Genomic DNA, 27,244 nt, shown 5'->3' on the forward strand with positions numbered 1-27,244 from the left:
GAAATGTTTGGGGTGGGGTGGCTAAAAACCTTACTGTATCAGTCAGGTTCTTAACTGGAGGCAACAGAGAAAGAGTCTGACTTGTTTATGTAGAAATATCTATCAGATACTGCCAGGTGCCTCATAGAATTGCTAAGAAGACTGGATCATTCGGGCACCTGGGTGGCTCAGTCAGATAAGCGTCGGACTTCACCTCAGGTCATGATCTCACGGTTCGTGGCTTTGAGCCCCGCATCAGGCTCTGTGCTGATAGCTCGGAGCCTGGAGCCTGTTTCAGATTCTGTCCCTCCTGCTCTCTCTGGCCCTCACCCACTCACACTCTGTCGCTCTGTCTCTCTGTCTCTGTCTCTCTCAAAAATGAATAAACATTAAAGGAAAATTAAAAAAAAAAAAAAAGAAGACTGGATCACTAAGTCTAGGAAGCAGACAGGAATGCAAGATGGTAAATAATAATAATAATAATAGGCAAACAACTAAACTAAAATCCTATCACAGAATTAATCCTGTGAGGACCTGGTGATGTTGCCAGAACTGGGCTTTGGTTGCTACAGCTAGTGCTGCTGCCCTGTTGACCTAGAATGACCTCTGCATTGACCCTGCTCCTTTGCATGGTCAGCTCTGCATTCAGTGAGTGTAGTGAGAGAATCTGATTAGCCAGTCCTAGGTCATTCCTGTGAGTCTACTCTTGTCTTATAGTGGGAAAGAAGGTTCTCCCTAAGATAACTATATCTGTGTTTCCAAATACTTGCTGCCCCACCCTGGGGAAAGGATGACACTTCTCTGCCTCTCTGACCAAGTCACTTATTTTAGCCAATGAAATAGGAGCAGAAATGATGTGCATCACTTCCAAGTGTAGGCATTAAGAGCCGGCGTGAGCTCTGCCCTATCTTTTCCCTCTGCCTCAAGGACAGCACTGCTCTAGATTGGGGCTGCTGTGTCAGTCTAGGTACAAGAAGTGAAGATGATGTGGAGCAGAGCCAGAGCCATGGTTAACATGCAGCATTAGCATGAATTAAGGCCTTGTAGTTACTAAGATTGGGGAAGGTGTCATTTGTTACCAGGGCATTACTTAGCTTAATCTGACTGATACAATGTTGTAACCAAGATGCAAGTTTCCTATGATGGAGACTTCCCAAACATAGAAAGGGACTAGAAGAAGAAGAAGAAGAAGAAGAAGAAGAAGAAGAAATAAAAAATTAGGGGCACCTGGGTGGCTCAGTCGGTTAAGTGTCCAATTCTTGATTTCAGCTCAGGTCACGATCTCACGGTTTGTAGGACTGAGCCCCAGACAGGGCTCTGTACTGACAGCACAGAGCCTGTTTGGGATTCTCTCTCTCTCTCTCTCTCTCTCTCTCTTTCTCTTTCTCTCTGCTGCTCCCTCACTTGTGCTCACTCTCTCTCTCAAAATAAATAAATAAACATTTAAATTAAATTAAAAAGATACCACCTTTAAAAAGTCCATCTTCATATATACAATTCATCCAAAAATATAATTTTTAAAGAATCATCTCCCTTCTCCAAGGTTTTACTTACCTTGCAGCTCTTCCAAGCACTGCCCTAAGGTCCCCACAACACCATCAGAGTACAAAGTTTGCTTGGGTAGAACCCTTGGGGCCAAATCAGCAAATTCTTCACAATCTCTGTTGTGTGTATGTTAGAGAGATTATTTATATTGATCGTACCTTTAAAAAAAAATCTCTGAATGTTAAAATTGATCAGGGGAGACTTCCACTGGGAGAGAATGGTTTTTGAAAAACACTCAGGCGGATTTAGACAATAAGAAGTTGTAAAGCGTGTATATGTATGTGTGTATATGTACATATGTGTGTATGTGTGTATATGCATCAACTTTATTATATATATATATATATATATATCTTAAGGTTTATTTGTTTTTGAGAGAGAGACAGAGAGACACAGCATGAGCAGTGGAGGAGCAGAGAGAGAGGGAGACACAGAATCCAAAGCAGGCTTCAAGATCTGAGCTGTCAGCACAGAACCCGACACAGGGCTTGAACTTGTGAACCGTGAGATCCCAATTTGAGCTGAAGTTGGACGCTCAACCGATGGAGCCACCCAGGTGCCCTGCATCAACTTTGTTTTTAAGTGGGTTTATTTCTAAAAAATTAGTTACATGTTTTATTTTAACAAATTTAATGAAAATAAGGAATCTATTATTTTTCTAGTTATATAATCAAAATAATTGTGCCTGTTTGCTATAGAATTATTTTTCCTCTCCTAAGGGAATTAATTTCAACACAATATCCTGGTTTGCCCCAAAGTTTTAAGGTTCCACTATTTCATTCACATCCACTCATGACCTTCCGGTCCTTAGGACTCAGTTCACAGACTGAAAAGAATCCTTATGTCAAACAAAGGTTAACCAACAAATTCCAAAGAGAATTTACCTTTGAGGCTTTGCAGAAGAGACCAGGTAGAATTTGGGGGTAGCATTGGGTATTCACTAACCCAAGGCACAGACATAATTTGCGGATCCATCTTGGATGTCCAGCCCTCCCTCTTCTTCCTCAACATTTCATCCATTGACTTTTCCACCTTCACTGCCTCAACCCTTGACTTGCCACCTTGTCTCTCTAACAGATGGCCAGTGTCTCCCTACCACCTAATGGAGTGGTCTCTTCCTCTCCTCCCCTAGACAGCTGTGGTTTCTGGCACGGACCGCATCATCCTCAAAACTTCCTGTCTTCACTCCTTTGAGAGTTTTCTTTCCTGGCCTCCTTCCTCCATTATCTCTCAGTGGCCTTTAGGGGCATCTCCTTGTCTTTGCTTTCCCTGTCCTTTCTGCTTTGGAGATTTTTATCCAACCTCACACTTTCACCTCCTACTTTTATGAAGCAGCTCTCACACGTATATTGCTAGCCCACAGGCCATCTTTGTGTTGCGGGCGCACCTCTCCACATGCCTGCTCGATATCTTCCACGTGTGAATGTCCTCCTGGCATTTTAGGACTAGAATGCTGGTCCCACTTCTCTTCCTCCTACTTCTTAATTCAGTTGACTGCCCAGCACAATGCCATCTTCTCCTTGTCCCCCGAATCACATCAGTGACAGTGCTTGCTTCTCTTCCTTCACTTGACATAACCTTCTCTTTCCCTTGCACTCCTCTTGACTTGAGCTTGGACCGTCACTGCAGGCTCTTCACTGCTCTCCCAGACTCCCACCCGCCAGTGACGTACCCAGGTCCTCAGAACTCAGCCCCCTCACCAAGAAAGTTCACTCCCCTGAGAATGGCACTCAGGCCCTTCAGAACTTGCTCCAACCCACCTATCAAGACTTAACTGCCACTAACTCTCCATTTGTCTCGTAAGTGACTTCTCACCCATCTTTATGGACCTAAGAAAGCAAAAGTCTCTCAAAAGAATCTAGGCTCTAAAAAGAACCTCTAGAATCTGAGGGATCAAAGACTCTCTGGAGACTGGGCTTTGCCTACCTCCGGGTGTGGGGCCCTCCAGAACACAGTGACTTGATTCATTCCCTTGAGGCCTCCTGCTCACACTGCTGCTTCTCCCCACAAGCCTTTCTCTTGTCAGCAGTGACCCTGAGCAAATTATTTAAATGCCCTGAGCTTCCGTGTCCTCCTCTGTAAGGTGGGAATAACACGTCACCTCACACTGCTGTGAGGACTTGCTGACTTATACCTAAAACCGCTTAGCACAATGCCGGGCACATGGTAGGTATTCAGAAAATGTAAGGTTTTTTCCTTTGTTTCCTGGCCAAGCATGTTTGTCTTCTAACCAGTGAAGCACTGTCCCTAGGTGTTACCTTTTCCACATTCATTCATCATCTATTCACTCACTATTTATTGATAACTCGCACATGCCAGACACCGTTCTACCTGAGCAAGGACCCCAGCTTTGTCAAGTGCCTGGTCTTACCACGGGGTTAGGGCTACGTTCTCCTCCAGCTTCATTTGAATTAGTCTTTTCTCACTGCGTGTTCCCAGCTGGCAGAGTCTCATTTCGCTTCTCTGCTTTCTTTTACTTCGATTTCTGGTGCTTTCCTCCAATACTCATAGCTTGTGGCAATGTACGATTGGGAAGAAAATAACTCAGAAAAACAGACAAAATGCTTAAAGATGCATAAAGGGTTGCGAAAGTACCCCCATGGTGTTTGAGAATTACCAACACTTGAACAGAAACAAGGCTAAGAAATATTCATGTTTAACTAAATAAAGCGCTGCTCCCGAGCACAAGTTATTCAGCTCAGAGAGCAAGACAGACCTAGAGGTGCTTGGATCAAATCACCATATTGACGAACTTGCTTTCCTCCATACTGCTCCCAGCCAACGTATAGTCATTCCAATTACTCCCAGATAAATTAGTTTTGACCAAATCTCCTGAATCCGCAAGCCCAGGCCATGTCCTTCTTTATCGCTCTAGTGTGGAGCTTAGTGCCTGGCACTGGGTAGTTGCTCAGCAAATTCTGGAGGCCCTCAGTTCTCCACAAAGGGTCCATATAGGCTGGGTCACCATCTTACTCATTTGTACACTCGTATACTAAGCACAGGGCTTGGTACACAGTAGGTGTTCAGTAAATGCCTGTTAAATAAACAAAAGAACGAACAAAGGGGTGGAAGGGTGTGAGTGGCAAGATGTCTAGAAGCTCCCTCTCAGCCCACAAGCTGTGACGGAGCTGCAGTCGGCGGGCTGTGGCTCTCAGAGGACTGAGGACCCAGAGTCTCTGCCATCATGGTGGCACAGGGTCATGTCTGTGTGGGGCCGCTCCCCCTCCCCCCCATCACATAACAGGAGGCCTTCTCCGATCAGCCTGCTTTGGAAAACTGCTTGCACCTGGCCTGGAAGAACACAATTAAAAGACGCCGTAAAAATTGACAGATCCCGGTGCGGAGGGCCGAAAATACATTACAATTCCAATCGAACTATAAATAAAGCCCCTAAATTAAATAAATCTCACACAATTATGGATTAAAACATGTTTAGTGTTAATGGCCTTGCACATGGACCCTGACTCCCGAAATTGTTGCTGAGGCTGCATGGCTGGGGGATTGCATCATAATTAACACCAGGCCCTCCCAGGAGGGGCCAGCCTGAGGTTCAACCGCGGGCCTTTGGGAGGTGAGGAGGGGACTGAAGAGCCTTCCTGCTCCCAAATGCTCACCCAACCCTTTCTTGGAGACACCGACTCTTTGTTTGGAAGAATGTGACCTGGAGACTGCTGTTACTGCTTGGGGCCTGACGTTGGACACAAAGCTTATTCTAGGTTTCCTGCACTGGCTCCTCAGCCTGCCTTGTCCCACAGGTGTCCGGTGCACTGAATAAATGCCCCAATACCAAACAGGGACTGTTGAAGAAATATCTGGATAGTTCAGTTATTTGCTTACTCCTACTGTGTTGCTCTGAAGTCCCTAAACTGTAATATAAATCATCAGCAATAATGTCATGCTTTGGAATGTCTAAAGTCTCCTCTAACAACCCTCAAACTTGAATTAATTGGACTGAGGAGGTTGGTCACATCATCAAGGACAATAAAAGCTACAAGGGTTCTAGCTACCACAAACCAAGAATGATCCCCAAATTTAGGAAATCTTTCAGAAGAAAAGCATGAAGCCTGGAGTTCTCATTCGAGGCAAATTCTTACCTCTCCCTGGGACCCAACCCTGGCCTGCAGGCATAACTGCTCCCCAGAGCAGGTAGTCCTGTGGCTAAGAGTGTGGGTGCTGGATTCGGGCAGCCTGGGTCCCACGGTTGGCTCTGTCACTTACTAAGTGCATACTCGTCTCTGTGTTTCAGGTTCAGGTCTCCAAACTGGGGATAAGAACTTCTTAGCAGCAAGGGTCTGGCCCACACTAAGCACCCGGGAATGTCCACTGCTGTGATGATCGTCACCGAGGAGTAAGAAAGCCCATCCTCACTCGCGTGCTCCAGCTGTGATGCCACATGCCTGGTCCCCCTAATGACACGTTGGGAGACAGCGCGCTGGTGTGATTGGTATGCTTGCAGAAGTGGAAAGAACGTGGTTGAGGGCAGATGCACCACCAGCTGTCTAACTTGTCCCCTTGAACAGATTGCCTGCCCCCGGAGAGAGGGATGATAGGGATTCACTGGTTCCTGGGAGAATGGAAGGGAAGAAAGCTATAGAAAGGGCGTAATCTGAGTACCTGGCAAACAGCATCTACACTCAGTAAATGCTGGCTCCCTCCCCGTCTCTCTCCCAGGTATCTTTTAGTTGCCTTAGCAAAACCCAGAGAGGTTCTTGGATATCGGCCTACCCAAAGGAGGAGGGATGGCCTGGAAGGGCTGGCTGAGAGATGCAGAGCCACCCTGGGGAATGGCATTCAACAGCTCATAAGCTGCCTCCAGGTCTGTTTCCTCGGCTGCCCTAGAGGTGAGGGAGCCCTTGACCAGGAATGGCTGTGCGCTGCCTCCAATCCCTCTTTCTCTGTCCTGTCTTGGCATCTCTGACCATGCTGTTGTCAGACTGAGATTTTAAAGTATAGATCCTACCACATCACCGTCCTGCTTAGAAGTTTCAATGGGTCCCACTTAGGATAAAGTGTATACCTCTGAACAGTCTTTGCAAAAGAGGATGATTGATCTTCTTCAATCTGTATACTTTGTACTCTGAGTTAAGTTCTCAGGCTATCTCTGGCTCCTTTTTGCTCCTATGGGCTTTGTACATATTTTTCCTTGTGTTTAGAACTTTCTTCCCACTCCCCCTTGCAAGCCTCACTTGACTGACTCCTGGTCTTGGATTATATATCACGTCCTGCATGAGACCTTCCCTGATCCTTCTTGCTTGACTTTGGTGCCCCTCCTGGGTGCCCCCTTAGCAGCCTGCTCAGACCCCATCAAAGTCCCTGTGTATTCAAGTGTAATCACCCAGTTACATGTCTGCAACCCTTACTAGACTACAAGCTTCGAGAGGGCCCTTCCCTTCATTCACCACTGTATTCTTGCAATAACACAGCGCTGAGCTCAGAGCAGTTACACAGAAGATATGAGGGAGACCTGTGAATCTTGGCCTGGAAGACTTCTGGTCTTACCCGTCCTTTTACTTGCAGAAATAAATAGAGATATATAGGTACAGACAGAGATATAAATATAGATTTATTGCAAGGACTTGGCCTCTGTGACTGTACATGGGCTGTCTAGACAAGTCTGAAGTCCATGGGGTCAGCTTTCAGGAAGGGCAATGAGAACCCCCCGGCATGCTTTGAAGCTGCAGCCCACAGGCAGAATCTCTTCTTCAGGAAAGCCTCAGTTCTTAAGACCTTCAACTGATTGAATCAGGCCCACCCAGGTGATCTGGGATAATCTTGGTTACTTACACTGATTATAGACTTTAATCACATCTACAAAATAATCTCCTAGGGACACCCAGATTAGTGTTTGAACCACTGAGGACTACAGCCTCGCCAAGCCCACACCTAAAACTCAGCCATCAAGCCTGGAGCTGCTGTGAAAATTCGCATCAGTTGCCTCCTGCCCCACGTGATCTCTGTGCCCTGTGCATCTTCTCCCTGTTGTGCCTTCCAGCTGAGGCAGAGAAGATTAGCACGCACTGCTCTGAGGCCTTCTCCAAAGGGTGTTTCTGGGTAGGATTATCTTCAGAAGGATGCCTTTTTTCTTGTAATGAACTGCAAAGAATCTGAAAATAGTGGTTTCATAAGTGAGAAACCATATTCAACTCCCAAAAGAGAGGAGTGAGGGAAGGGCCAGAAGGTGGTGGGACGCAAGTCTTCCAATCGGAAACACCAGAATGGCTGTTCGGTTGTTTGGGGCTGGCCTCCATTCTGATCTGTCAGTGCTGGGCCATGTTGGACGTTAAATATTTTGCCTATCAACACTAGGCAGAGGTTAGACTCCCCTGGGCCAGTGTGGTTTAAGGAGAGTAGCCATTTAAAATACACCTGACAGCTTGGTTCATCAAAAAAGGCCATTGATATTTGAGAGTCCCTGAGACACATTGCCTTCTGTGGATTCCAACATGGAGATGGGGAACCAGGCACACCCTGGGGAGGCAAAGATTGTGCCATCAGGTTAATGCTGTAGAAATCATTATGGAATCCGGCAATGGAGAGTCTCCTCACAGTGGTTCAGAGTTAGACAGAGCCTGTAAAAGTACTTACAGACTGCTGCTTGCAGGGGTTGGGACTGGAATCCAAGGCAGCGTAGAAAACTCCACACATCAGAGCTGGACAAGAGCACACAGCTGACTGACTCCAAGCTTCTCAGGACAAGAATCAGCACAACCCGTAGGTATTTCCTGAAACGTGTTCCCCAAACTGGTGATCAGTGCCCTGCTCCCCAGCACCCTGGTCAAATGTCTGGAAATACTGAGACAAGAAGCACAATTAAGTAGGAATCTCTTCTGGGGAGCTTCTCCTCGTTAACGTACATTGCCATTGTCCAAATACAGCGTAATGTATTTGTCCACTACGGCTGAAAGCTTCTAGTTAGAGGAAATGATTTCTGATTGGCCTCATAAAATTTTCTACAGAAAAAAATATAAGTTTGGAAATAAGACAAAATAAATCCATTTCATCATGCTCAGTTATGACAGCAGGCACGGAGGAAGCATTCTCCCACTAGGAACATGTTGCTTGGGGTGGAACATTTCTCTCCACCAGCAGCAGGTAAGCGTACCCTGAAGTTGCTTCTGCCTATTTGAAAGAGCTTTCCTGGTAGACTTTCAGAATCAGTGGCCTTACCAATGTACATTCTATTTGATTCAGTGTCTCTAATTCTACGGGTATATCCTAAGGCAATAATAAGAGATGGATATATCTCTTATTATTTACATTTGAAAAAAATGGAAAACACCTAAGCAGCAAACAGGATTGGTTAAATGGTCTCAGGGATTTAAAAAAATTGTTTTCATGTTTATTCATTTTTGAGAGACAGAGAGCGACAGAGCACAAGCAAGGGAGGGGCAGAGAGAGAGAGGGGGAGACACAGAATCCGAAGCAGGCTCTGGGCTCCGAGCTGTCAGCACCGAGCCCGACGTGGGGATGGAACTCACGAACCCGCGAGATCATGACCTGAGCCGAAGTCGGCCACTTAACTGACTGAGTCACGCAGTCGCCCCAGGCAATTTTTAAATTAAACTTAAAACACTTGAAGTTCATGAGGAAGAAAATATATGTAAAAGTAGTCAAGGCAACTTTGAAAAAGAAGAGCAATAAGGAATGCTTTGATTTAACAAATAGCAAAGCATATTACAAAGTCATAACGATTTAAGCAGTGAAATAGTTCATGTCTTTCTCTCACACACATACACATGTGTGCGTGAGCACACACACGTGCACACACGTTTACTGTATTCATTCAGTTAGATCTTCAGTAAATACTTGTTATTTACTGAGTCCATACTGCATTAGGCACCACCCTAGCTGCCAGCAATACAGCACTGACTTATTTATCATTTATACTTCCATTCCCGAACCCCAACAGGGAAATAAGCTTCATGAGGACAGTGGTTGGGTCTGTCTTGTTCCCAGGTAACGGGATCCCAAGTTTGTCCGCGATGGTCATATGCCAAGTCCCAGGTGATGAATCATGATTTTCCAAGTCAGGGTTGGCATTTTTTTGTTGTTGTTAAAGGGCCTGATAGAAAACTTGTAGGATTTGTGGCCATACTGTATTACAATTACTCATTTCTGCCATGATAGTGCAAAGGCAGCTATAGATAATACACAAACGAATGGGCATAGCTTTGTTTAAAAAAAAAAAAAAGAAAGAAAGAAAACACCTAAGAACTTTAGTCACACAAAAAAAGGCGATGGGACAGATTTCAGGACTTCTTTACACTCTTAAAAATTATTGACGACATTGAAGACCTTCTGTGTATGTGGATATACCTATTAATGTTTCACATATAAAGATTAAAACTGAGAATTAAAAAAAATATTTATTGTTCATTTAAAAAATAATAATAATCCCATTATATGTTAGTATGAAACAACTATGTTTTCCAAAACAAAAAACTGGTGAAGCATTATTTTACATTTTTGTCAACCTTTTTAACATCTGGCTTAATAAAAGATAGCTGGATTCTTGTATCTACTTCTATATTCAGTCTGGTGTGATATGTTGTTTTAGCTGAAAATTTAATCTCATACAGAGATGTGGTTGCAAATGGAGGGCTCACAGAACCTCTGAAAGGGAGACCCTCGAGACACCTTGAGAACTACTGGACCATGTTGATCACAGGGATATTCCTCCCCTTTGCTAGATACTCAATGTCCCAGTCCCCCTTACAGACATGGTGACCATGTGACCCAGTTGCAGCTGGCCTTGTGCTAGCTAGTAAGCTTCGGTAATTTGGTTAACTTCTTTGTGCTTCATTTGCAAAAGAGAGAGAGAGAGAGAGGGAAAGAGATTTAGTAAATTTCAAGTGTAAAGCACCTACATAATGTCTAATAGTAAGCAAGTGAGTGATACAATTATGTTTATGATGATGGTGATGTGATGATGATGATAGTTAGATCTCAGGAATGTCTGCTTGGGGTAGCCCTAGGTGGTGCTTACTTTATAGTAAATGGACACACCTCAGAGTGTGGACAGAGCCCCTACTCAGTTGCCCAAGGCAGCACTTTATACCTGGCTGTGAACAATAGTGGATAACAGAGGGTCACAGCGAAGAGCAGGAAACAGGATGAATTTGGATATCTGACATCACCGCTCTTGAAATCTGTTGGTCAAATGCAGTCCCATGGCTCTGGATGGCTACCATGTTGCTGGTGCCCACTCCATCCACCAAATCCCCTGTGATAAGCAGGATTCTAAAGATGGACCCCAAGATGACTGTCCTCTTTTTGTTTAATCAATCAAGCAGTACTAACCTACGTACTGCTGTGAAGGGGCTTTAAGGATACAATCAAGTTTACTAATCAGCTAACCTTAAAATAGAGACTGTGGCCTGGATTATCCAGTTGGCTCAGTCTTGAGCTCATGAAGGCAAAGAAATTTCTCCAGCTAGAGTCAGGGAGATGTGGGGGAAGGGGACAGCAGAAGACAGATAAGGAAGAAGAAAGATCAGAGAGATATGACACATGAGTAGAGCTTGGCCATTTCTGGCTTTGAAGATGGAGATAGCAGGGCAGGAACCAAGAAATCCTCTCAAAGCTGACGATGACCCCTGGTTGAAAGCTACCAAGAAAATGGGGCCTTCATTCCTACAACTTCATGGATCTGAATGCTGCCAACAACCTGAATAAGCCTAGAAATGGATTTTCACCCAGAACTTCTGGTGAGCAGTACAGCCCTGCTGACGTCTTGACTTTAGCCCAGTGGGACCCTGTCAGATGTGTGACCTGCAGAATCTCCATATAATAAATCTATGTTGTTTTTAAGCCACGAATTTTGTGGTAATTTCTAAAGTAGCAATAGTAAACTAATATATTCTCTCTTCCCACATTGGGTTTGGTCCATGCTGTGGCCTCGCCCTACTGTTCCCTGAAGAAAAGTTTGTCCACCTAAGCAGGACAACTTTTATGATGCAGCACAGATTGGCTTCTCCCTGTGTCAGCTTAATCCTGACCGAACACATGACAGACGCAAGAAAGTGCCTCAACGTGGCCTTTCCACAAAAACCTCATTCACGATGAATTCTCTCACCCCCTTGAAGGCAGAAATGGTTGAATTAAATATATTGCATGTCTCCTGTCATATTTTTTCTTCTTCAAATCATGATGGGACTATGGATGGACGAATTCACCTTTCCTTTGTCATTTAGGTAAGTGGATCCAAAATCTCCATGAAGATGTTGGAGTTATGCCTTCTTTGGGTCAAGATCCTGTTCCTTCTGTTTATTTTGGGGGTGAGCTAGAGGTGACAGAACCTGAATCAGAGCTGAGTGGTTTTGATACCACTGCTGAGTCAAGTAGGTAGAAATATCCAAATAATGTTCAGGATATATATATATATATATATATATATATATATATACACACACATATATATATATTCTTCCGACTATAGAAAAGCAAAAATTCTGACCTCATCCATTTTAATTTAGTTGGCTTCAACCAACAATTATCAGAGATCTTTCTTGTTTTTCTCACTTGGATCACTGAATCTTGGACACGGGTGTTAGGCTTAAAAACCCAGACAAAACCAGACTAACTGGGTTTAACTTTGAAAAGCCAAACTAGAAGTGAATATATTCATTAGATCAACCCCTTGGCTTTCCAAAGTTTGGTCTCCATTTTAAGCTTGTTTCAGACAGATTCTAACAGGACTTGTGTTTCTTAATACCTGTACAGCCTTCAATTCAATTGCTTATCTAGGTAATGAGAACTTCATCCTTGTCTTCTAGTTCTATCCCAGGGCTGAGCTTCCCAGCAGGGCAGAGGTTGTGCTAGAGCCTATGGAGCGCCATGTATGGTAGGGATTTAATGGAAAGACCATGTGTTTTCTTTTTCTCTCTAGCCCTGCTTCCCTCACAGAATGAAGGTAAAATCCTAGGATGGTGCAAGCAGGGAGAGAAGTTGAGCTCCTATAGATGTACAATGTGTGTGTGTGTGTGTGTGCACGCACGGGTTTCTGCAAATTGCCACAGGGCTCAGGAATGCTCCTTTTCTGGAATCTTGATAGAATTTATAGCCTGAGCCACATATGAGTTTAACCTGTCATTTTCTCTTTTTATAAGTACAACTTATCCCCATAGCAAAATCGAAATCTTCTTGAACACAGGGAATACATCTTTAAAAGAAACTTGTGAGGAGCTTGGGTGGCTCAGTCAGTTAAGCGTCTGACTCTTGATTTTGGTTCAGGTCATGATCTCTCAGTTCTTGGGATCAAGCCCCGAGTTAGGCTTTGGGCTGACAGCATGGAACCTGCTTGGGATTCTCTCTCTCCCTCTCTCTCTGCCCCTCCCCTACTCTCACATGCGCTCACTCTCTTTCTCAAAATAAATTTAAAAAATTAAAAACTAAAAATAAATAAAAAATAAAAAGAAACTTGTATTCCACATGAGTGAAATCTTATATTTGCTTTCTCTGATTGATTTATTTCGCTTAACATAATATATTCTAGCTCCGTCTACTCATATGTGGAATTTAAGAAACAACAGATGAACATTTGGAAAGGGAGGAAAGAAAAGAAAGGGAAACAGACCACAGGAGACTCTTAACTACAGAGAGAAAACTGAGGGTCGATGGAGGGAGGTGGGTGATGGATGGGCTAGATGGTTGATGGGTATTAAGGAGGGCATTTGTTGGGATGAGCACTGGATATTGTACATAAGTGATGAATCGCTAAATTCTACTCCTGAAACTGATATTGCACTGTATATTAATTAACTAAAATTTAAATTTAAAAAACCTTAAAAAATAAAAGTAAACTTGTAGAAAATTGTTTTACTTGTTTTCCTCAAAGATGTGCAATGCCTGTAGTGTGTCATACCATGATATAGTTAGCCAGTCCTCTATGCAACATCTACGTCCTAGTTGCTTGCTTCTTCCTTGGTGTTAGGTAACATACTGTGATGAAGACCCTCATACAGGGGCGCCTGGGTGGCTCAGTCGGTTGAGCATCCGACTTCGGCTCAGATCATGATCTCGTGGTCCATGGGTTCGAGTCCCGTGTCGGGCTCTGTGCTGACAGCTCAGAGCCTGGAGCCTGTTTCGGATTCTGTGTCTCCCTCTCTCTCTGACCCTCTCCCGTTCATGCTCTGTCTCTCTCTGTCTCAAAAATAAATAAAAATGTTAAAAAAATTTTAAAAAAGACCCTCGTACATGAAATTTGATGTCTTTTATCTATTCCCCCTGCCCTTTTTTTTTTAATTTGAGAGAGAGGGCACACGAGCTGGGAGCGGGGTAAGGAGAGAGGGAATCTTGGCAGGCTCCACACTTAGTACAGAACCTGACGTGGTCCTCAATCTCAGGTATGGTGAGATCATGCCCGGAGCTGAAATCAAGTCAGACGCTTAACCAACTAAGCCACACCAGGGCCCTGATTTCTCTTTTTAATTTTTACAAATCAGATTAGTAAAAATAAGTTTTAACTTTAATTTCTTTGTTTCTTGTAGGGTTAGTGTGTGATGTTTCCCTTGTCATGTATTAACATCCATGCACTAGGTCTGTTTAAAGATCTATTCCATTGGTCTCACTGTTTCTTGTATAAATTTCACACTTCAGGTGTTTTGATATCTGAAAGCAGAGCTCCGCCATTACTTTTAAAAAATTATTTACCCTTGGGACATCTGAGTGGCTCAGTGGGTTGAGTATTCAACTTCAGTTAAGGTCATGATCTCACAGTTCGTGAGTTTGAGCCCCACGTCAGGCTGTCTGCTGTCAGTGCAGAGCCCAATTCAGATATTCTGTCCCTCTTTCTCTGGACCCCTCTCCAAATCATGCCCACATGTGCATGCTCTCTCTCTCTCAAAAATAAATAAACTTTAAAAAATCTTCTTTAATCAGCTATCTTTACACATTCATTCTTCTAGATGGGTTTGAGAACCCTACTTGCATTTTTGTTGAAATTCCAACCAGCCTACAAGCTAATTTGGAAACATTAACTGTTCTAGAATATTTAGTCTACCTACCTTCCATCCAAAACAAGATATCTTTCTCTACTTAAATTTTTCATCATTAATTGTAATGAAGTTCTGTTGTTTTCTTCCTATGGTTTCTTCATATTTATTGCTAGAGTTTTTCTTATTTTTTGCTAAGGTCACTACTGTGAATAGAATCTTCTTTTCCCTTATACTGTGTATGTTCAAATATATATTTTTGTTATACTGAAACACTTAAAAAATATGGTCATTTAGCTACTTTCCTTTCTTAATTCTAGGAGATTTTCAGTTGATCTTCTTACATTGTCTGGTTTTATAATTTTGACATCTATAGATAATAATCATTCTTTTTGTTTCTAATAATTATACTTCCTGCTCTGTTCCATACTTTTATTACTGGTCAAAATGTCTATGTTGTTAAATAATAATCATGTGAACCAAGATGAATGTTGTAGCATTACTCATACCAGGGGAAAGTTGATACCTTCCAAAAGTTTTTTTCAAATTCAAAATTCACTTAAGATCATGTTCATTTTTAGGATTATTGTCAAATTGAGGAAATCTCATATCAAGTCTATTCCATATATTAGCTACAAGATTTTTTTCTCTTATTCTTATTTTATTGAAGTTGCATATGACCCTTTCTCAGGAGACTAGTGGCTTTGCGCATGGAGGAGGTCTGTGAATGTTTCTTGAAGGCGCCTCATATTTGTGATCCTCCTTGCTCTAACACTGGACTCCAGGCCAATGAATAGTTGCTTCAATTCAGAAAAGCAAAATTTTCAGACCAAGGGATCCAGAAAGTGCCAAGATGGAAAATCATTTGACAGTGGGGTGAAGAGCCACGAAGTCAGGGCTCATTTTCCTTAGCTGTAAGATTTGGAAAATTTTCCAAATTCTGGCTTTGGTTCTGTGTGTTAAAAAATTTGCTTCTCCTTCCTCCCACATACTTCTTATACTTGGCATTCTGGGACATTCTCATATCTTTTTTTATATAAATTTTTAAAATGTTTATTTATTTTTGAAAGAGAGAGAAGGGGCAGGAGAAGGAGAGGCAGAGAGAGAGGGGGACAGAGGATCCAAAGTAGGCTCTGTCCTGACAGCAGTGAGCCCAATGCAAGGCTTGAACTCACAAACTATGAGATCATGACCTGAGCCAAAGTCTGACTGAGCCACCCAGGTTCCCCTAGGAAATGCTCATATCTTAATATGACTTCTGGCCCTGCCTCTTTGCTTCAGGATACCAGGTGAGTGGGCACAGTGGGTACTAGGAGTATTCCTGGAAGCCATTTCCATCCCAGAACAGCCAGAAGTAACCTACTATATGTGGCAGTGACTGAGAACCACATACATAATTGTGTTATTAAACCCAACTGATGTGTCTGCAACTCAGCTCCCCATTAGCCTGATCCCCAAATGCTCATGTCTACTCCACTACTACCCAATAGGCAAGGGAGAGTGAAATCAGGGTGGACAAAGTGATTATCTTAACAGATAATAAAAATCTTGTTAAAATCCCATGCTTGCAAATTTTACCAGATTTCAAATGCTGCGCTCTACAGGAGGGTGCTCTAGGGCGTGCCATTCACATCATGGAGGTGCGTATTTATTACCACAATATTCTCCCATCCAAGTACTAACCAGGCCCACCCCTGCTTCCGAGATCAGATGAGATTGGGCCGTTCAGGGTGGCATGGCCACAGACTATTTTTTTAAGTTTATTTATTTATTTTGAGAGAGTGAGAGAGCATGAGTGGGGGAGGGGCAGCGAGAGAGAGGGAGGAAGAGAACCCCAAGCAGATTCTGAGCTGCCAGCACTGAGCTCAATGTAGGGCTTGATCTCTTGAACTGTGAGATCATGACCTGAGGAGAAATCAAGAGTTGGACACTCAACCCATTGAGCCACCCAGGTGCCCCTAAAGAGTCTCGTTCTAACTGAATTAGTGCTGTCTGAAGATTTTCTCCTGATGGAAATAGTGGTCTTGAGGAGGGGAGAATGTGTGTTTTTATTTCACACAAAGGCTGTGTATGGGTCAGTGACAGCCCTGTTTTCGAGGTTCTGTACATTTAAAATAGACATTTAAAATGTTTTTAGTCCACTGACGTTCTGCCTTGGGCTTATTTTTAGTCTCTACTCCACACCACTGTGGCTGAGTGCTCATGGTTTCATCTCCTGGTTTAAGAAGGAGCCAATGTCCAAGGCCCTCCGGCCCCAAAGATCCTTTCAAGTTGCTCGTTCCTTCCCTACATCCACATGTGCACTGGCTCCAGCCAGTTCTGTGGGAAGCTGGAGGGTAAATGATTTGGGTTTGGGGCTCAGAGAGATGTGCAGTAGAAACCTGTGTCACCTTCTTATGGCTACACATCTATAGGCAAGAACTTAACCTTCTGTTCTGCTCTTGTCTAAAATGAAGGTAAATAGTATTTACCTCACAGAGTAGTTTGAGGGTTTATGTTTTTTTCCTGTAAAGTACTTAACACAATTTCTGACCTGAATGAACAGTCAACAAATGGTTTTATCATTATTTCCATCATTCCCTCCCGCTTTTCCAGATGCTGGTTCTTCCGGTTTCCTTGCCTTTCCCATCCCCCTGGTCTGTGATCGCTCCCCACTCTAAGGCTCTTCTTTCTAGAGCACCGATTGCACCTTCTTTCACGTGCTCTCTTCCCCAATGGATGTTAAGTTCCCTGGGGATATTGTTCCATAAACCTTTGTTTCCCCCAAGGGACCCAACAAGGTGTTTTCATGGGTCAGAACATTATTACTTTTGGCCAAAGCTATTGCACAACTGACAATCATTGGGTCTTCAAAATACCACATAAGATGAATGTACAGCAAAATCGATGTAGACATTTGAGGGAAAGAAGAAACAAAATGTGTTTGTTTCATGAGATAAAACCATCAGGCAAATGCACGGGATTTTTTAAGAGGCTTTAACTTAGTTTTGTTGAAGGGATGTGTGCACATAGAGAAAATTGAATCATTCCATACAGTTGAAAATTTGATTTTTCCTTATGTTTTCAAGAGCTTAGACTTGCCAGAATCCCACAAATAAGTGCCATAATGGCTGTTGTTAAATGGTGGGGATGGGGGTGGTGGGCGACATTCACCCCAGTGTTAGCTCAGGTTGCTCATGGATACTAACAAGTAGACTGGGAATATACGGCTTCTATGTTTTCTGATGGCTGCTGACATAGTTTGGGCATAACTTGCCATCACTTCCCCATCACATACAGTCTTTTATGTTCACTTTGGATCTGGTTCCAAAATACTATTCTGGGCTCTTCTCTTAGCTTCCCGTGCATTCCATGTTGCAGCCTATTTGGAAATCCTGCCATTTTCCTCACAGTCTTCCTGCTGTTCTCCCTGCCCTAACTCTCCGCCTTCATGTCCTGACAACCTTTCCTTCTCCCACCCCCACCCAACTGTTGCAATTGTCTCATCCTTCAAGGTTTATATTCCACTCCAACCACCTCCAGCAGAATTAATTGCCCTCATGATTGATCTCACAGCACTTTGTTCAAGCCTTCTCTACCTCATTGGCTTCAGTCCTCAGTCATCTCTGCCAGACCCACCGTACCCTTCTGTCCTCTAGACACTGGACTCCTTGGTCCCATGCTTCTCTGCTCTCTCTACACTCTCTCCTTCAGTGATCTCATCCAGACATATGACATCAAGAGCATCAATGTGCGGGTGACCTAAAATTTATCTCTGCTGTTCTTGTTGAATCCCTGGCTTGACTACACAGTCACCCTCTCTGATCTTTTCTTGGATGCTAAGAGGCACCTCACATTCAATGTGCACCCAGTGATGTCTTGATTTCACCCACTTAAACCTGCTTCTCATCAGAGGAAAAGAAACCAGCATTCAGTCAGTCGCTCAGGCTAAAATCACTGGCCTTGTCCTTGCCATATCTCTTGCACAGCCCTAATGCACTCCATAAACAAATCTTTGTCTCTACCTTCAAACATTTCCATGATCCTACTTCTTATCATTGTTTTCTGCTGCTGAGTCCAGCTTGTCTCTCTGCATCCATTCTTGCTATTCTCACAAAGCAGCCAGAGGGATCCTGATAAAATGAAAATTTGCATATGTCAATCCCCACCCCAAACCCTCTAATGGCGTCCTGCCCTATGCAGAAAGAAATCCACGGTCCTTCTTGCCTACAAGACAGGCTACAGACTGCTACAGGCTCTGGCCTCTGGGTCCCTCCCGGAAGCCATCATCTGCCAGCCTCTTCTTGACCTGGGCCCAGTCACACTGGCCTCCTGGCTCTTCCTTGAACACACCAAGAACACACCTGTCTCAGGACCTTTGCGCTTTGTTTTCTCTGTCTACTTTCATGTTTTTACTCAAATGTGCTTTCTCAGTGAGGCCCTCACTGACCACCCCTTTGCAAAGCAGTAGCTCCCCATCTGTATCCAACACCATCTCTGTCCCCTGCCTTATTTTGCTTTATAGCATTTTCCTGAGATGATGTGCTCCCTTACTGAGCTGCTCATTGTTTGCTGCTCCCACAGAAATGTGAGCTCCCCGAGGGCAGGGACATTGTCTATTTTAGTCACTGCTGTGGTCCAGCACCTCAAACGGTGTCAAGCACATAGTAGGTCCTCAGTACCTTTTTTTGTATATGAATGAATGAATAAGCCTATATCTCAGTTTGTCTCATATAATACCCCCGTGCCCCCCCCCTTTTGTTTGCACTAGCCTCTGTCCTCCCTTTACTCCACCAGCAATTTGGAGAACAGAGACCATTTGTTTGTTGTTATTTTTCTTTCAAAATGTTTTAAATTCTCAAAAATCATTTTTGAAAAGAGCATATGAAGATGGTCATATAGAAAGTCACTATCCAATGTTTGCAATTCAGAGACATACAAACATACGTACACACAAGACTCTAAAACATCCCCAAGATTATGCTCAGAAAGGTATTACTTGTTAATTTTAATTACTTGTTAATTACTTGTTAAAATCTGTTCATTTTGTTTGTGTCAAGTTTTTATTTAAATTCTAGTTAGTTAACATATAGTGTAATATTGGTTTCAGGAGTAGAATTTACTGATTCATCACTTACATATAATACCCAGCACTCATCACAAGTGCCCTCCTTAATACCCATCACCCATTTAGCCCATCTTCTACCCACCTCCCTCCAGCAGCCCTCAGTTTGTTCTCTACTGTTAAGAGTCTCTTATGGTTTGCTTCCCTCTGTTTTTCCCCCTTCCCCTACATTCTTCTGTTTTGTTTCTTATTTATTTATTTATTTTTAATGGTTTTTACTTATTTTTGAGAGAGAGCGACAGAGTGCGAGCAGGGAGGGGCAGAGAGAGAGAGAGGGAGACACAGAATCTGAAGCAGGCTCCAGGCTCTGAGCTGTCCACATGGAGCCTGATGTGGGGCTGGAACTCACAAACTGTGAGATCATCACCTGAGCTGAAGTTGGACGCTTAACTGACTGAGCCACCCAGGCACTCCTATACCACACCTTCTTTATCCATTCATCAGTCAATGAACACAGAAGCCATTTCTCATTCCCTTGAATTACCCACTCTATTCACTCGGACCTTGGTCTATGCTTGTGGACTTGGGGTGGAAAGTCTGAGCTCGTGAGAGATAAGACTGACTAGGTGAGCGCACTCCCATGACTACTTGAATTCTCCCAATGGCTTTATACTGATGGGCTGCCCCTTTATGCAGAAGACGGCAAATCTGTGGAGGAACCTGGCTCTGGAAGGTTGTCTCACCAAGGGCTGAGCCTGTGAGAAGGCTCCTGCTAATGCTTTCACCTCACCCGATTGAACAGGGATTCCCTCCGATGACCAGACAAATGAGAAAAGATGAGCGTACCATTTCATAAATGTGAACTTTCTGCTGAGTCTTCCCCTCTGCTCTGGCTGCGGGTCACCCTGGGTGAGAGGGGAGGCTGAGGGGGCGTCAGCGAAGCCCCTCTGCGGACACGGTGGCGGTGCCCGAGTGCCAGGCAGCCCCTCGAAGAAGCTGCCACCCAGAATTCAGCAGGAGCCCTCCCCCGGGGGCAGGACACTCACGGGGAGTGCTGTCACGCAAAGACTCGCCCAGCCGCGCACCTCCCTCACCATCAGTAGAGTGGCCCAGGTCCCCAATTTATTTTGTACTTAACCCCAGTTACCATTTCATTCTTCCTGGCGGACTGTGCTCCACCCACTAAACACAAAGCCATAAATCTTCGTCAGGACATCTGGGTGCGCAGCACCGAAGCAACCCTGACGCTGATTCCTTAAGAAAACTCATTTCTTGTAATGCGAGCCCTGCTGAGGATGGCCACGTCAACTTATTAGACTTTTTACTCGGCCGTATTGATCCCGCTCTACCCCGATGCGGCCCGTGATGCTGGCTAATGTTATTGACGAGCCATCAGTCTTGCGGAGAAGTGTGGGGCTTGCAGCTCTTTCTGAACCACAAAAACCTATCGGTGGACAGTGATGGAGAGAAGGAGGAGGACGTGAGTGGGGCTCTCAGGCCATACCGTGCAGGCCGGGGTACTTTAATGAAAGACGTGCACTCGGTGGCGGGAGACAGATGCAGCTCTCCAGAAGCCATTTATTTATGAAATAATTATGAACGCACAGTTGAATCATGGATTTTCATTACCGTGTGTGTCCAACACTCTTTCTTGATTCATATTTTGTTGTAAATGGAGTGCTGTTGGTTACAGGGCGGGGATGGTGGGAAGAGGGAGGGCAAGGAGGCACCTTCGGGCAGCAGTCCTATGATATTTCCTCTCTCTTCCACCTGGCTGTGCCTCCCTCCTACCACCGTGTGTCCAAGCTGGGCCAGCACTGTCCCCAGAGAGAGTCCACTTCTGATCTGTCTCACAAGGGACCGAGTTTCCGACTCCGCAAGTCTGCAGATCAAAGCTTCACTCCAGCTCGGCTCTCCAGGGCCAGCAACGGTGGAGCCTACTGTCTCCTGTGTGCTTGTGTGGAAGGAGAACTTTGATGGGGAGTCACAAACAGGCAAGGGTACAAAAGACACCCACTTTCCAAGCTCCTTGCGTATCGTATCCCAACTCTTATCTGGGGGAAATGTCCTGCCCTTCTGACAGGCTCTGGGTGGCGGAGCCTCCTTGTTCTATCTCACACACACACACACACACACACACACACTCATACACACACTCTCACATTGAATACCATCACACACACACTCATACCACACACATAGACTGGCTGGCTTAAAAACAGACATTTATTTCTCACATTTCTGGTGGCCAGGAAGTCCAAGGTCAAGGCGCTGGCAGATTCAGTGTTTAGTGTGGGCCCTTTTCCTGGCTTGCAGGCAGTGCCCTTCCAGCTGTGCCCTCATGGTGACGTGGTGCCTTTCGCTCCTTAAAGGGCAACTAACCTCATCCTGGAGTTCCACCTTAAAATTAGAAAAAAAAAGGGGGCGCCTGGGTGGCGCAGTCGGTTAAGCGTCCGACTTCAGCCAGGTCACGATCTCACGGTCCGCGAGTTCGAGCCCCGCGTCAGGCTCTGGGCTGATGGCTCAGAGCCTGGAGCCTGTTTCCGATTCTGTGTCTCCCTCTCTCTCTGCCCCTCCCCCGTTCATGCTCTGTCTCTCTCTGTCCCAAAAATAAAATAAAACGTTGAAAAAAAAATTTTTTTTAATTAGAAAAAAAAAAAAAAAGGAAGGAAAAAAAAAGATTCCCCACCTCACCCACCCCTGGCTCCTTTAAAGCCAAGAGACTGCCTTTGGCTCTTCAGCTAATCATCTTCCCCCACCCCTCATGGTTGCTCTGGCCAGAGGGGAGACCTCAGCATGTCTCCACATCTATAGTAATGAATCCAATACCAATTCTAGTACCTTGATGGTGAACAATATAATATATGTAATATATTTAATATAATATATGTAATATATTTAATATGGTATGTTATATATTATATATATGTGTATATATATACATACATATATATAAATTGGGGGCCAATACCAAGTTTTCACTCTTTGTATTAGGGAAACTGTAGCAAATTGGATGAATCCTGTGAAAGCTTGAGTGGAGAACATCTAGAGTCTTAAGGTGAGTGAAGCTGGGCTAGCAGGGGCTAGCAGGGGCTACAGGACACACAAATGGTCAAGCCAGGTGTGTTAGTGGTTTCTGCACTGTTTAATGGGTGCAAGCCTTCCATAGCGCCTTCTCGTGGTCTTTCAGCATATTTCTCCCCAGCCTCACACCATGGCCCCTCATGTGTTTGTCTTTCTAACATGCTGCGGAGGCAGGACAGCATCCTGGCAAATTTGAGTTTTGGTACATAAAAGGCACTTCATAAATGTTTGGAAATGGGTGAAGGTATCTGTTTTATTACTATGTTTAGGTTTTTCCCAGAGGCTGTAACCTCCAACTGTTTGCAGCTCAGCTCTTCTGGAAAGTCTAGTTGGTCTAAATGATCCTTAGGCACAGAATATGCAACCACTGGTGATTTTTAAAGTTTTTATAAAGAAGTAGAAGTCTTTCCTCCCCAACAAGATCTAACCCAAACTCCCAAAGTATGAAACGGCTCAAACTGGAGCTCGTTGGGAGAAGAAATTGGTAGCAAGAAGAGGGAATCAGGAAGAAGCCAGCTTTTCCTAAGGTTCTGGTTCACATATCTGAAGGCAGAGGGGCAGGGGCAGTGAATATGGAGACACCAAAGATGTGGAGGGGGGGGTCACCCCATCCCTGAGTCTCCTTGTTCTATCACACACACACACACACACACACACACACACACACTCATACGCACACTCTCACATTGAATACCATCACATGAAGGGGAAGGAAAACACAGAAAATTTTGATTTCGGCACTTCAGAGGGTGGTCTTTGCCTGATTACCCTTTCTTTCCACAGACCGGGGAGTGTCACAGATGTCGTTTCTCTGTCATCTCCTGAGAGCTGGTCTTCTGACTCAAACCTTTCAGAGTGGCTGTTCCACTGCGTTCGTGGCCTCGTGGATCCATTATCAATCGGCTGGGTCACCTTGGGCAAGTTACTTGCCTTTTCATTTCTCATTTCCTCCCTGTCTAAAATGGCATGATAATACTACTTGTTTCAGAGGTTTGTTGAGAGGATTAAATGATTCAGTGGATGTACATGCTTGGAATTGTGCCCGGCACAAAATAAGCACTGCGATCTTGTTCGGCATTATTTCATCTCTGCAAGGGAGAAGGTTTTAGATGAGGAACCCGAGACTCAGGGACAAATAATTAAACCAGAAGTCTGTCAGCTACCAAGCATCAGAGCAGGGATCACTTCCAGCCACACTGCCTCTGGTCTGCTGATACTTTGGAGTTTTCTGAATCATCTCAAGTGAATGGTACCTGCTGAGCCCTTTGCCTGGAGTCTGTAGTCACCTTTGAAGTCACTGCCACCTGTGTTTTCACCCTCTGTGAACATTTAGTCCCTATAGACTGAGTCTCACTGTTTACCACTGTGAGGCCAAGTATGAGCCTTGCATCTGGCTTTCTGGGTAGCCCATGGGTCATCACCTTGATCACTGAAGTTGGGTGGGCCACACAGTGTTTGGTGGCCTTGGGGACATGCTGCCTTCTTTAGGAAAGGGATTTCAAAAATAGATAGAGTCAATATATTCCATTAATAGGAACCGCAGAGGCTGCTGCATTCTTCAAGGTAATGACCTCCCCGAGGGCGAGGAGCGTGACTGCTTAATCACCTCCTGTGGACTCATGGGCACATTCGTCTTTAATCAGTCTTTTTTTTTTGTTTTTTTTTTAGCTAATGGCAGCAAAACTAAGACCTTTCCAACTTTTGTGTTTTTTGCTTTCGAAAGCAAAAAAAAAAAAAAAAAAAAAAGACAAAAGACCACTGAGAAAATATGATATTTATGATATTTTTATTTGCCATTGAGAACTTTGGGATAACTGGGGAAATAATCAGAGCATAGTTGTTGGGGGGCTGGCTCTGGAGATGATCACCCATGTTAACACACACTTCTCCATTCAGTGCTGGCAAAATCAATGCAGTCCGTGCCTTTAGAAAGTTTTTGCGAGTAAGTAAAGGACTCTAGTCTCGGAGAAATGAGACCTGAATGCCTGAAGCCACTGAGTAATGGCCAAAGGCAGAGTTTATGTCTAGCTGGGGCACATTTGGGACAGTCTGAGAGGGAAGAGGTCAGTTTGTGATCATCCAGGGATAAATGTGGAGGCCCTGGATGGGCGGCAGTGATGACTGAGGGAAAGAGAAAGAAACCCTGAGGGATGAACCTGTAAACCTTAGGGACCGAGAAATCAGAGAGGGCAGGTCACTAGTGAATCCAGACTGCAAGTCTGAGTTCCTAAAAACACCGAAATGTCACTGAGACAACTACAGACGCTAAGGGGGAAAGTGGATTGGGCTTAAGTTTGAAACTTCTTGGTTTGATTCAGTCAGATGCCAGGTAGAAAGGCCCTGGAAGCAGCTACAGATTAGAGACTTGCTGAGGTGATTGCTGAAGAAACTCCGGGGCCGCGGAATAAGCCCATGAAGAGCACAAAGAACCTTTGGAGCGTTAGCAGGGTCAGAGTGGCGAGGCACCTGGGGACCAAATGGAAGACGGGTTTTGAAGGGGAGTGTGTGTTCAGTGGGGACACATACTTCTGAGAGGTCTGGGGGGTTAAGGACTGGGAAACAGTCCTTTGGTTGGAGGTTACGGTTTTTCCTCTGAGAGCATTTTCAATAGAGCCCTGAGGTGGAAATTAGAAAGGTTTAGTGAGGAAATGGAAGGGAGGGAGGTCACCTCTGAAGGAGATAGCCACTTCTAGATCCAAAGGTTTGAAACTGAAGAGGACATAATGAACCGGGAGGCAGGCCATGTAGGTTAGCGCAGCCCAGGTGAGCCTCTTCACACAGAACCGATGCTGTACATGTGCATCAGGTGGAAGTGAAGCAGAGGAACGTGAGAGGGGGGAGACCGGGAGTGGGCAAGGGTGAGCCAGGAAGGAAATTCCTTCAAGAGTCAGCATGGATGGGCTGAAGGGGCTCCTCAGCCAAGAGGAAGGAGAGGTGTGGATTGTCAGGGAGTGTGAGGATGACTGGATGCGGCAGAGGTAGGACAGGAGGCCGGAGGGTGAAACTTCCTGAACCGTGTGACGATGGCTTTCTCCAAAGTAGGAGGTCAAGTAACTGCTGGCAGGAGATTCTAAAGGGGAGAGGTGACCACTGGGAATGAAAGATAAGGTGCTTTTATGGTACCCCCCCCCAAATATCAGAAAGAGCCACCATGCCACTTGCCTGCCTGCGGAGTCCTGAACCATCTATGGGCCCACTTAACAGGAGAGGTTGGAAGCAGAAGCCAAAGTAGCATTTCTCAGCATAGCTGAGGGTATCAAAGCAGGGGTCAGCGAGGGTCTCGAAGGAGGAGAGGAGGTGGCTGCGAAAATGGAGACATTTTCAGGGAGGTAGGCCCCAGGCACCAATGCAGACTCAGCCGAGGCACACAGCCTCATAGGAGGGGTTGCTGAAAAGGTCGGGGCAAGCAGTTCAGAGAACTGAGAGCTACTCTAGATCAATGAACTGAAGCTTTTGTTTAGTAAAGCCCTATGTCTAGTACCCAGGTGTCCCCGTGCACCAACCCTGGGAGCCTGTGGCTGATGCAAGGTAGTTGATCCTAAGGGAGGCAGGTGCTGTAATAATAATAATAATAATAACTATTTGGGGTGCCTGGGTGGCTCAGTCGGTTAAACGTCTGACTTCGGCTCAGGTCATGATCTCACGGTCTGTGAGTTTGAGCCCTGCGTCAGGCTCTGTGCTGACAGTTCAGAGCCTGAAGGTACTTCAGAGTCTGTCTCCCTCTCTCTCTTTCTCTCTCTCTCTTTCTCTCTGTCTCTCAAGAATAAAAGAAACATTAAAAAAATAATAAATAACAACAAAAACTAGCACTTTTGGAGTGCACTGCTTTAAATCCTTTCCAAAACACTCATTGACTTTATTTTATACAAGTTTTACACGACCTTTATGTAAAATCCATTGAATGACATAGTGAGGTAAGTTTCGTTGCTAGCTCCATCCTTCAGATAAATAAATAGAGGCACCAAGCCATTAAAGGACTTGCCTGACAACCCCTAACCCTCCAAGGGTCTAGGATCTGGACCCAGGCAGTCTGAGATGGGGGACATTGTCAACATCATTATTCCAAAGCTGCTGAGTTTCTACTGTGGACGGGAGCTACTATGTTCAGTGGTGGAAAGCAAAGGAGGGGGGTGACTTGGGCTCAACTCCGGGTGGCCAACAGGCTCTAGCAGGTCAGGGCTACTACTGTGAAATAGTAACCAATGACTCCCAGGATTTCCTGTTCTCTATTTATACCACGCACCCCCACCCCGGTTTCTTGAATAAAGGAGTACACCAACAAAGAGATGGATTTAAATAAGTGGATAATTACTCTTCATTCCCTGCCTGTTAAATGTGTAGGATTCACCAGTTTCCTGAAACAAAACAAGGCGATCAAGTTTCCACCAGTAAAACTGGATTGAATTGTGCACTTCCTGGTCCATCTACCTCCTTGGAGCAGTGGCTGTTCATCATTCTATCTGGGCTCACAGGCTAATCCAGATCAATGCCCATGGAGGGTGGTCTGGGGCGGGGCGGTGGGGCGGAGGCGGTGGGGGAGGGGGGGGCGGGGAAGGACTCCGAAATGCCTCTCCTCAGTCTGCCCCAACTTTAGATCTGACACGAAGTCCTCCTGATTCTTCCTGACATAGGCTCCTGTTGCACTCATTCCTTCACCATG

This window comes from Prionailurus viverrinus, chromosome D4 (assembly GCF_022837055.1).
Source record: "Prionailurus viverrinus isolate Anna chromosome D4, UM_Priviv_1.0, whole genome shotgun sequence".
Lineage (NCBI taxonomy): Eukaryota > Metazoa > Chordata > Mammalia > Carnivora > Felidae > Prionailurus > Prionailurus viverrinus.